We start from the raw sequence: 13,273 nt of genomic DNA on the forward strand, positions 1-13,273 counted from the left end.
ATTCTTCAATTGTTCCATTAAGTCTATATGCAAATTTAATCTAAGAGCACGTACCCGTTTTGGCTTCTCATGATACTTAAGACTTAAGGCATCATTTCCCTCGTGATATTGAATATCACAGTCGTAGTCACTCAGAATTTCCATCTATCTCCTTTGCCTCATGTTTAATTATTTTTTACCAAAAATCTATTTTAAACTCTTAGGATCCATAAAGATGGTAAACTTAGTACCATACAGATAATGTCTCCAAATCTTAAGGGCAAAAATTATTGCTCCTAATTCTAAATCATGAGTTGTATACTTTTCCTCGTGCTTCTTCAGTTGCCTAGACGCATAAGCGATGACTTTCTCACGTTGCATCAATACACATCCTAATCCTAATTTAGAAGCATCACAGAAGACTACAAGATCTTCAGCTCCCTCTGGTAATGCAAGTATTGGTGCATTTGTTAACCTTTGCTTCAAGATAGTGAAGGCTTCTTCTTGCTTAGGTCCCAATTCAAATTTAAATGCTTTACACGTTAGCTTGGTTAACGGAACGTCTATCTTTGAGAAGTCTTGGATAAAACGTCTATAGTATCCGGCTAATACTAGGAAACTTCTGACTTTTGTAGATGATTTTGGGAGTTTCCAATTCGTGATTGCCTCTATCTTTGAGGGATCTACATGAATTCCTTCATGATTAATCATGTGTCCTAAGAATTGCACTTCTTGTAACCAGAATTCACACTTAGAAAATTTAGCATAGAGCTTCTCTTTTCTTAACAGTGTATCATCTATAAAGACAATTACAAATTTATCCAGATACGGTTTACATATCCTATTCATCATGTCCATAAATGTTGCATGAGCATTTGTTCACCCGAAGAGCATGACTGTAAACTCGTAATGGCCATACCTAGTTCTGAAAGCAGTTTTAGGAACGTCCTCTTCCTGTACTTTCTGTTGATGATATCCGGAGCGTAAGTCGATCTTAGAAAAATATCTAGCTCCTTGAAGTTGATCAAATAGATCATCAATTCTAGGTAGTGGGTATTGATTCTTAATAGTGACCTTATTCAATTCTCTATATTGGATACACATCCGCATTGATACATCATTCTTTTTTTTAAACAACACAGGTTCTCCCCAAGGGGATGAACTTGGTTGTAAAAAAAAATATCCTTTTTCTAGCAATTCATCTAAATGCTTCTATAGTTCTAGCATCTCTGTTTGTGCTAAACGGTATGGTGCTTTAGCAATTGGAGCAGTTCCAGGTATCAGATGAGTTCTGAATTCTAATTCTAATTCTCTATGTGGCGGTAATCCAGGTAGATCTTCTGGAAAAAACATCAGAGTATTCTGATACTACTGGAATTTCCTTGAATTTCTTGCCTCTAGTGTTAATGATCATTGAGATCATATACATTATGCCTTGCTTCCACGCATAGCTTGCAACTTTTATTACTGAGATGAATTTCGTTGGCTTGTTTGGCCTGTCTCCTTTGATCCATATCATCTCTCCTTTTGGCGTACGAATCTCAACAGAGTTCTGATCACATAGGATTCGAGCATGGTTAGCTACTAACCAATCCATACCTAATACTACATCGAATCTAGCCAGATTCATTGGTAGAAGATTTGCAGTGAACTTATGTCCTAATAATTATATCTTTCCTTCTCGAAGTACGTCGCGTATGTCGGTAGGGTTTCCTTCTGCCGTTTCTACCATACAAGTTTGACTAAGCTTAGTTAAAGGTTGATTAAGAGCTTGATAGAATGCAGTATTTGTAAAACTTTGGTTTGCACCAGAGTCAAATAATACTTTTGCGTAGACGTCATGAATAAGGAACGCACCAACGATTACGTCGGGACTCATAGTTGCCTCTTGCGTTGTCAGCTGAAAGGCTCGCGCGTTCTTCTTGTTTGTTCTGTCTGTCGCTTTTGCTTTGTTGTCAGGCGCCTTTGTTAGTTTAGGGCAATCTGGTTTAATGTGCCTTGCTTCTTCGCCATTGTAGCAGATAGTAGATTTCCTTCTACATGCTTCTTCTCTATGCCCAGGTATTTTGCAAAAAATTGTAGTACCTAATACACTTTCCTGAATGCTTCTTCTTGAAGATTCTGCAGAAAGGCGGTGCAGATGACTGCCCAACTCCTTTCCTTTTGTAATTATTATTACCCGAGCCAAACCATTGGGTAATCTTATAAGCTAATTCTTACTTCTTATTTTCATCTCTCGTACGGACTCATCCGTCAGTCAAGGTATTTGCCAATTTAACTGCGTCCTCAATAGTCTGAGGTCTAGCAACCTTGACTATATCATGGATTTCGCTAATTAGTCCCCAAATATAGTGAGAGATAAGTACAGGTTCTAGCGAGGCAAGAGTCGGTACCATTTTGCGTATTCAAAAAACTTTGTCGTATATTCACGACACTTTACGTCAACCATTCTATGGTTTAGGAACTTATTTGCCATTTGTTCCTTTTCATATGGAGGACAAAATTTCCTTTCCGTCAAATCCTTAAATTCTTTCGAATTCATGGCATAAGCCATGTTGCTTCCTTTTGCCTGTAGAATAGTATTCCACCATTCTAATTATTCCTCCTTGAAAATATTGGAAACATACATCACCTTGTCTTCTTTAGCACACTTACTTATTTTAAGGACTACTTCCGTCTTTTCTAGCCATCTTAGTGCTAGGGTTGTTTAAAAAGCCCGTGGCTCGAGGCTCGCTCGAAGTTCGCTCGAAAAAAGTTTGAAAAAAGCTCGGCTCGAAGTCAACTCGGTTTTAAACGAGCTAACTCGGCTTGGCTCAGTTTGTAAACAAGCCGAGCCCGACCCAGAGTAGGTTCGGTTCGTGGCTCGCTCATTAGTAGGCCCGTTGGATCGCTTGTTTGGCACGTTTAAATTAAACCCCAAATTATGTGTGTGAGTGTGTGTTTATATACATATATTCTAATATATCTAAGCAATTTTGTTTAATTAGTAATATGGTTTTTTTTTTTTTTGAAAGAAATAGATTGTTAAGCTATTGTTTTAATTATTAATATTGATTTAAAAGATATAGATTAAGGTAAGTAACAATAAATCTTTACCCAAAAAACAATAAATCTTTTCTTGTTCATTTTATAGTTCGCTTAAAACTACTATTCTGTTAAAAAAGTTCTTGGCTCGCGGCTCGCTCGAAGTTCGCTCGAAAACACCACAACTCACCACCACCCACCACCAACACCACCACCCCCACCGACGCCATCGCTACCACCACCCGCCACCGCCTCTGTCGCCACTCTGATAGCCGTCGATGCCACCCATCAGTCATTGTTGCCACCCACCAGCCTCCGTCGCCACCTACCTGCTCCGTCGCCACCTACCAGCCTCCGTCGCCACCTACCAGCCTCTGTCGCCAGCCCGACTGCCACCACCACCGTCGACGCCACCACTGCCCCCTCGTCACTACCACCCGTCGCCGCCGCTGCTGCCGCTAGCACCCATCGCTACCACCTATAACCACCCGCAATCACTATCACCGACCACCACTTAGAGATGTACAAAAAAACTGATTACGCAATCGAAACCGAAAAAAACCGAAATCGGTTTTTTTAAAAACCGGTTTTTGTAACCGATTCGGTTACTAACCAGTTTGGCTGGTTATAGATCGGTTATGTATTTTCTTGTCCAGACCGGTTATAAAACCGGTTATTAATCGAAACACAAATAAAAAAATGATTTTTAAACCGGTTAACCGGTAACGTTAATAAAAAAACGGTTTTAACTGGTTTGGGTGTAAAAATAGCCGTTTTTATTGTTTTTTTTTTTTTTTTTGCCTAAAATTCATCTCCAACTAGTATAAAAGTGTTGTGGAAGTTTAGGTTCAATCACAACACTTGAGAATCTTCAAAAACTCTAAAAAAAAGTCTCTCATTCTTGTTCAATAACTCTCAAAACGCTATGGCGACCTCTAGTGCCCATAATTCGGACAATGTTGGTGAGTCTACAACCGACTCGGTGATTCGTGTTGTTCCAATGAAGCGCAACCCCGAGGTTTGATCACATTTTGATTTGTGCAAGATGGCCAACAGTAAAAGAAAAGCGCATTGTAATCGTTGTCAAGGCTTTTACGCCGAAACCGCAAACTCCGCCTTGAAATAACACATCGAAAAACCGTTTTGCAAGGCGTTGAAACAACAACACGTTAATGGTCAAGCTTCCATAGCAAGTGATGGCGCTAATATTTTCAACTACAATTTCAATATGGCTAGGGAGGAAATGGCGAAGTGTGTAATCCAAGAAAGTTTGCCGTTCAACCACTTCGACAACCAACGCTATACAAAGATGGTTCAACGAACTCTCCAACTACGATACACCCATGTAAGTCATGCTACTCTTAGGAGGGATTGTTTAATATTGTGGAAAAATGCTAAACTAGAATTAATTTTTTATTTTGAAAAATTAGAAACCGGTGTTAACTTGACTAGCGACGTTTGGTCCGCACCGCACGGTTCACCCGATTCGTATATTTGTGTCACCGCCCATTGGATTGAACCGGCGACGTGGCAAATGATGAAACACACGATTTTGTTTAAATTATTCGATTACCCTCACACCGGTGAAGCTATATATAAAGTAATTGACAAATGTATTACAACATACCAATTGGAAAAAAAAAAGGTTCTTTCAATATCTTTTGATAACGGCTTAAACAATACGAGCGCGGTAATGCGTTTAAAATTAAAATACAATCCGATTTGTGAGGGTATTTTTTCCATAGTCGATGCGTTGCACACATCATAAATTTGGCCGTTCAAGACGGTTTAAGGGTTATTGAACCACAAAAAGAAGCTTTCAAAAGAATGTTACGAAGTATATTTAGTAACACGCAAAGACATGCAAAATATATTAAAACTTGTAAGGAAGCGGGTCGGATATGCTTAGGACCCAATTGGGACGTTGCTCATAGGTGGAACTCGACTTGCACCATGTTTGAAAAAGCTATTTTGCAAAAGGAAAGTTTAATAGAATTTCATAACCTTTTGGCTAGTCGTAGAAAGTTTTCGCCTTACCACCCATCGGGTTGGGCTACTATTGAAATGGTTACACAATTGCTTCAAGTTTTCAAAACATCAACAAAGACTTTATCGGGGGTTTACTATCCAACAAGTTCATTGGTACTTCAGAATATATATCTAATAATAAGAGAACCTAAATGAATAGTGGCTAGCAGGTGGTTGTGACTCTTTTATTGATCAAATTTTTGGAAGCCACGCGTAGTGTTTTTGTTAAGGGTATTGCCACGCATCCAAAAACCCGCTTAAATCCCACCGCCCCTCCGGCCTTCCCCATTGTTCAAAAACCCACCGCACCAGGGAAAGAGATAGCATGAATGGACAAGATCTGGTGGGCGCTGATGAGGACGATGATGGTGGATTCGAGGTAACAGTGAGGGTTTACAAGTGAGAGGAACACCGGTCACCTGATCTAGGGTTTCTGGAAGGGTTGTTTATCTGGCAAGGGTTCCAGCAACTTCGACGAAGGTCTGCATGTTTCCAAACTAGTCATATCTTGTATAACTAACTGTATGTTAAGCTTACATTTTTTTTTAATTTGCCTGTAAATTAGGGTTTATTGCTGCTTTTCTGTGTACCGCCGCTGAAAAGCTCTGAAACTCGGATGAACAATGGCTGAACATGTATGAAACATCATATTTTCCACCTTTTCCTTTATCAATTTTGCAAAACAAATATCCCCATGATTCCGACGTTAGGTTTCTAGATTTGATTCTTCAAGAAATTCAAATGAAGTTGTATGTTAGTTATTTAAAAGTTAATTTAACCTAGGTAATTTTTTTATTGAGTCAGGTGCTGTGGGTTACAGATCTGTGAGCGGATTATGGCGGTCCCGGTGAAGGAGTCCTCAACGAACTTCAAGGAGTGAGTGTTTTCACACCTTTTGTTTCCGGTTTTAATAGATTTGATTGAGTTGTTTTGTTTGTTTAAAATGTGTTTGAAATTAAACGAGTTGTCGGTTAGAGGTAGACCATATTGTGACATGGCGGATACGATGAAGGAAAAACTAAGAATATATTTTAAAGAACTACCGGCGGTTTTCACTTGTGCCGCCGCTCTAAACCCTTGTTTTAATATTTTTGAAAGGGTCTTTGATTGAAAAAATTGCACACGAGTTGAATTTAAACACCCCTCAAGAATCAAACTTTGGTGAAGTCGCAAAATGTCGTTTCAACGATCAACTTTCAAAATTGTTTGATGTTTATGTGACAAAATATGGTACAACCTCGTCATACATTCACGAGTCAATGAGAAACGCCGCTTTCGATGAATGTTCAAGTTCAATTATGGAAGATACCGATTTGTATGTTTATAACCAATTGTATGATGAGTCGAGTCAAATGCATCGTGTAACACTAGTAGTAGTGAACACGGTCGGTATGGTCGGTCGAACTTTCTACAAATGATGAGTTCTTAAGATTTTAAAAAATTTGATTTGTTGGCTTGGTGGAAAAGTAAGGAAGATCAATTTCCGATCTTAGCCACAATGGCCCGAGATTTACTAACGGTCCAAGCTTCCACGGTAGCTTCGGAAAGTGCTTTTTCTATTAGTGGTAGGGTGATTTCGATAAGGAGGACTCGACTAACACCAAAGGCGGTTGAGATGTCGATTTGCTTGAAAGATTACTTGGATGCGACGTAGAGATGTCAAGACACACGCTCACTCGAGGGGGAATTAGAGAGAGGACCCATAGAAACTTAATCAATCACTATTTTTCTTTGTTTTTTTTTTCTTTATTCAATTTTTTAGTTAAACCATAATATGTTTGTGAATGATGGGTTAGTCAAAACCCACCACCTACGGGATGACAGTATAATGACATGTTTAGTACAATGGGTGATCTAAGTGTGAGCATTAGAGAGAGGATCCATAGAAACTTAACCAATCACTATTTTTCTTTGTTTTTTTTTCTTTAATTAATCTTTTAGTTAAACCATAATATGTTTGTGAATGATGGGTTAGTCAAAATCCCACGACAGTATAATGACATGTTTAGTACAATCGGTGATCTAAGTGTAATGTCAACGATGCAAGTTTTAATGGATTGTGCATATAGATTTCCCGCCAGGTAGATACTTAGATGCATGCGATACATATTTTACTCTTTTCTTGGACTTCTCTTTTTGTGTTTTCATTTTTCAGTTAAACTAGGTTTATCACCGTCGTCGTGTTGTGGACGGAACCGCTAACATGAATACAAAGAAAATGTAGAAAAAAACACTAAAAGATAACTGAAAGAAAATCAACCAAAAAGTTGTATGGTAATGATGTTATTCGTATGAAACCCGTGGTCAGAGATGAGTAAATGGTATTGGGTACCGGTACCGAATTTCCCGAACCGAAAGATCTTTAGCACCAATTCGGTACCGACTTTTGGCATTCCTGGTACTGGTTCACCACCGGTTTTTACCTTCATATACCGTATCGGTACTAGTACCCATACGGTATCAGTTGGAACCAAACTCATCCCTACCCCTAAAACTAAAAAAAGAAATCATTAAAAGTTGAAGTAAAAATCAACAAAAAAGAGTTGTACGATACCTTTGTTATTCGTACGGTATACCTGTGATCAGGGATAAGCAAATGGTATCGGGTAGCGGTACGAATTTCCCGAACTAAAAGAATTTCAATATCAATTCGATACCAACTTTTGGCGTTTTCTGTACTAGGTTGGTACCGGTTTTTACCTTCATGTACTGACACCGACTAGACCGTACCGGAAAAAAATAAAGAAAATAAGTTGCCACGTGACAGCCAATGAATAGTGCTTAGTCTATTAAGAAGTTGATAATGGTGTCACGTAGCTTAACACACCAAACACTATTAATTAGCTTGGTTTATTAATATATTGATTTGATAACGATAATGTTTCTATGGCATGACTTTTTTGATAAATGGGTCTTGGTGGCATTATTGAGATTGTTAACGATTTGGGAATATCTTTTTCTGTAATACTTATTGTAACATCTAGTTCTTCTTATCATTATAATTGTTTGTTTGCCCTTGATGAGTTTCTAATCGAGGAACTTACGAATTTATTTTTGTTTTTCTGACGGAGATTTCTTATGAGATAATCCATCCTAGTACCACTCTCATTGACCACACTTAACTGTGAAGTTTTTCGAATGCTCCACAGCTAATACATCAAATGTGTTTGTCTTATGAACCACGTGTCTCTCATCCCCACGACCAATGTTAAATTTACCTATTTGTTACAATCACCCCCTTTTGAACTCATCACCGTCAGGCCAGGTACCCCGGGCGGTGTTCCCACAGACCCTGCTCGACCCCGAGCCCTTCGCGGCTTCCACTCAGTCCACACTTATCATGAGATCAATAAACAAAGCTTTGTAGTATTGTGACCTTAAATAACACATAATACAACTTTTAGACATTTTGTAGAATCTCGTGAAAGAAAAACAGGTTTTCAACACATTTTAGAAACATGATCTTCACAACTAAAATTACGTGATGACAATACAAATTACAACAAAGTAAAACGTTAAACGTGGTTGTTGAGACAACAAAATATAGACCGAGGATAGTAGCGAGGGTGGTTAGGCAGAAGGGTTAAAGGGTTTAACCTTGCCTAACGCAGGTCGTGGGGCCCCCCCACGTTTGCAAGACGTGGAAGGAGGTTCACTAGTTTATGTTTCTTGTTTGAAGATCCAATTCTGAGATGTTATTCAGAAAAGGACTGAGGAACAGAAAGAATAAGCGTAATGTGAATGTGAGTGAGGGACACTTTGAGTGAAGTGAATATACGATGTGAATGACCAGAGTTCGAGAGAACAAAGCTGATCTGAGATGTCTTTGTTAATGAATGAAGTGTCATTATATAGGAGAAGACATGTCCCAAAGGAGTATTCATTTGACTAGTGAACCAGCTTGCAGTGAGGGGCTTACCCTTTCGTGGGTTGAAGCCTTTTGACCCCCGGATAATAGCATGTATTTTGTGGACCTGCATTGCTTTTACGGCTGTGGTCGGTGAGACTGTTTGGGATGTGACTTATTCACTGTTCCCGTGTTACTTTACTCCATCTCTTCAGCTTTTTCAAGCGTTGAACCTTTTAACCTTTTAGGTGTTTACATACTTGGTCATTTTATTTGGTCTCGGGCTACCCCCGTCATCGCTGTAATGTGTCAACAATTTTCCAAATAGGAGAGAGTTTCTTGTGAAAGGTTTGGGTTGACCCTTATTCTTTGCTCAGGGTACTTAGGATTTATGATAAGCCTTTGCTTGTCTTCTTCACTTCTGGCATTTTCACCTTCGATCATGTAGGCCTCTTGGGAGGGTTGAAGGGTTGCTATCCCCCTTTCGGTTGGGAATTTTGTCGTGCCATGCCCAACGGACACTGCCATAAAGAAGGCACATTGCCCTGGTCTCCCTATGATTACATCATAGTTTGAAGGTATGTTGAGGACTACGAAGGTAAGTGGCTGAATTCTTTTCTTCTAACCTTCAGTGAAGCAAACATCTAGTGTCAGTTGTCCTAAAGGCTTGAGTGGTATATCGGCAATACCTTTTATGGAGGTTCTAGAGGGTTGAAGTCTTGAACGTTCTTCATAGCTTAAGCGGTTGAAAAATTTCTCGAACATGATTTCAGTGGCTGCCCCAGTGTCTATGTATACCCTATGTGTTTCCAACGTTCCAATGGTAGCTTCTACGAAGAGAGGGCTTGAAAGGGGGCCTTTTTCTCTTTGGGGAAAGCAAACACATTGAAGCTCCCAAGCTTCTAACCGCTGCCTCTTATGAGGAACCCTTTCATCAGAGTTTACCATATTGACTTCCTTTCCTTTGCCTTCAGCCATCTTGTCTCGAACCCCTTTTACCAAATGGGCGAGTTCACCTGACTTAACAGCCTCTTCAATTCTTTTCTTTAGTTGGAAGCAATCGTTGGTGTGGTGACCATTTTCTTCATGAAATTCACAGAAATGTGTGGAGTTCTCATTTTTCTACTTTTGGGGAGAGGCCTGGGAGGTCTAAAGTTCTGTTTGACTTCTTCTGTTGCCAGGATTTCTTGAGGGGTCTTTGTGAGGGGTGTGAAACTCATGCCTTTTTCCCTGGTTGGAGGGTTCCGGCCTTCAGACCTTCGATGGTCTGACCCATTTTGACGTCTGTCATAGGAGTTGTAATTCCCTCTTTTTCTGACCGGGCTATTACTTTGCCAGCTAGACCCTCTTTTCCTCTGTTCCTTGATGTCAACTGCTTCCTCTCCCCGAATGTGGGCTTCTGCTCTTTCGAGGGCCTCCTCCAAGGTCTTAGGCAGGGACTTGTTGAAATCTCTTGTGAGGTATTTTGAGGTGATAGCGTTCATGAAACCGGCTACCCTCATTTTTTCGTCTGCCCCTACGTAGGATAGACCCTCCTTCTTGTATCGTTCAATAAACTCACGAAGACTTTCATTGTCTCGCTGTTTTATTTGAAAAATGACGGTTGCATCTTTGACATATCGTCTCTGCTCGGAGAAGTTGGACAAAAAACCCTTGCTAAGGTCGTCAAAGCTTCGAATGCTTCGAGCAGGTAAATCGTTGAACCAGATTCTGGCAGATCCGATAAGGGTTTGCATGAACATTAAACAACATTCAGCGTTTGACCATTTTTCTGTCCTTGCTGCACCGGTAAAGATCTGAAGATGGTCCTCTGGGTCTTCAGACCCATCGTACGTTCTGATGTGGGACGGCATCTTGATCTTTGTTTGAAAATCGTAATCTTCTATTTGCTGTGAGAAGCATGAAAGGTTACTCGGCTTGTAGGGTTTAGCCAAGTCTTCTTCGACCCTTGTACCCATATTATTATTACCATTGTTGTTTCTTTGAGTGGCTAGCACTTGATTGATGAAGTGTTGCCATGGGAAACTGGCCATCATCTGGGTCATCATCTGGGGCATAGGGTTGAAACCTTGGAGGCTTCCGGGTGTGATCGGGCAGCTAACTCCAAAGAGGGTGCTCATTACCGCACTCCGTGCTAATGGAAGCACCGACAGGGCTTGTTCCTACGAAGTGGAGGTGGAGGCTGGAAAGCTTGATACTGGGGAATGTAGGAGCTGATCCAAAGTCAACTCATGGCCCAGAGGAGCACCACTTGTAACTGGTTGGGATGAAAAGAGGGGATATGCTGTAGGATTTGTCATGGTGGATAAATATGGAACGGGGTTTGAAGGATTACTGGGGCCAGCCTCATTCCTGGTTGTAAAAGGTGGAATGAGAGGTCCGGGAGACAGTGTTGGTTCAGGTTCATCGTCGTCTAGACGAATCCTCACTCCCTTGTCTTTTTCTTTGTTCACATACTGGTTGAGGAGGGTTCTCAACTCAAGAAAATTATTAGCAACTCCCTCGGGGGTGAGTTCAATACGTGTGGGGGTGTCCGTGACACCGACGTTAGGGGAAGGAACACTAGATCTAGAAGGAGTTGGAGTGTTAAAGGTGAGAAACTCGGGTGTGCTCCCCGGAGTTGAAAAAGAAGCTGGGATAGCCACATGGGCTTGACTACTACCCGGATTTGAAGTGTTTGGTACCTGGTTCACTTCACCTGGGGATCCACTTTCAGACATGACAACTTGGAGAGAGAAGAGCTACACTACTAGGTCTTTTTGAGTAGAAATAACGGCGTAGCCCCACGGATGGCGCCAACTTGTTGAGACAAAAAAATATAGACCGAGGATAGTAGCGAGGGTGGTTAGGCAGAAGGGTTAAAGGGTTTAACCTTGCCTAACGCAGGTCGTGGGGTCCCCCCACGTTTGCAAGACGTGGAAGGAGGTTCACTAGTTTATGTTTCTTGTTTGAAGATCCAATTCTGAGGTGTTATTCAGAAAAGGACTGAGGAACAGAAAGAATAAGCGTAATGTGAATGTGAGTGAGGGACACTTTGAGTGAAGTGAATATACGATGTGAATGACCAGAGTTCGAGAGAACAAAGCTGATCTGAGATGTCTTTGTTAATGAATGAAGTGTCATTATATAGGAGAAGACATGTCCCAAAGGAGTATTCATTTGACTAGTGAACCAGCTTGCAGTGAGGGGCTTACCCTTTCGGGGGTTGAAGCCTTTTGACCCCCGGATAATAGCATGTATTTTGTGGACCTGCATTGCTTTTACGGCTGTGGTTGGTGAGACTGTTTGGGGATGTAACTTGTTCACTGTTCCCGTGTTACTTTACTCCATCTCTTCAGCTTTTTCAAGCGTTGAACCTTTTAACCTTTTAGGTGTTTACATACTTGGTCATTTTATTTCGTCTCGGGCTACCCCGTCATCAATGGTTTTTCACCATTAAGTGTTCTCGTCATAAGCGGATTTATTCCCTAATTATTCCAAGTATGTGTATACACACATACATGTAAGTGTGTGTGTATATATATTGAAAAAATGGTAAAATAAAGGTGTCATTTCATATGATGTAAAAGAATAAAGGGCAATAACTAGAAGCCAAAGCATCTAGGGTTTCTTTTTTATTGCAAGTTTGTGAATTACAAGACACGTGAAAAAGAGAGACATCAATAATTTCAAAGCGAATTGCATGTAGACACAGATCCGACATTTATTAAGAATTAGACATATATCCCTTGCAATGACCATGGATTGAATGGTTTCTAGTTCACCAGGCTCCACCACTCAACTCACACTTCATTTTAAATCATAACATTTTTCATTTTAATATAATAATAATTCTAGTTTTTACAAAATCATGTTTTTCTTTAGGATGTGAATGTAAATTTAATGTTTTTATAACTTTTTTTTCGTCTTAGTTTTAAGATTTTTTTTATAAATTTATATTGCTCATATAATATTACCAAGCGCGAACACCGCCCTTTGAATCAAACCCGCCAGCTTTGTTATCTCTACCCTCATCAACCACCGATCCATCCATGATCCATAATCGAAAATAAAAAAACTGAACGTAGAGTTAAATCAAAAGAAAAGTTAAGCTCAAACATAAGCAAATCAAGATATGAGGGGAAAACAGTATCATGAAACACACAATAGACAAAAACGAGATTGTATGAAATAGATATGTAAACAAAACACGAGATCTAAAATGAGGTCCACAACATAACCACCACTTAAATGTACGTGTGGTGGAAACTAGAAAATGTGGGAAATGACTATGAGGAGAAGTGTTTTGTTGACTCAGTTTTGCATCAAATAAGAGAGGAGCATGGAGGACATGCTTTGAGTTGAAATAGGTTTCCACTACGGGCTTCCTTTCCTTTCTTCCTCATCTCTCTCATT

Source organism: Helianthus annuus, chromosome 16 (assembly GCF_002127325.2).
Source record: "Helianthus annuus cultivar XRQ/B chromosome 16, HanXRQr2.0-SUNRISE, whole genome shotgun sequence".
In the NCBI taxonomy this organism is placed as follows: Eukaryota; Viridiplantae; Streptophyta; class Magnoliopsida; order Asterales; family Asteraceae; genus Helianthus; species Helianthus annuus.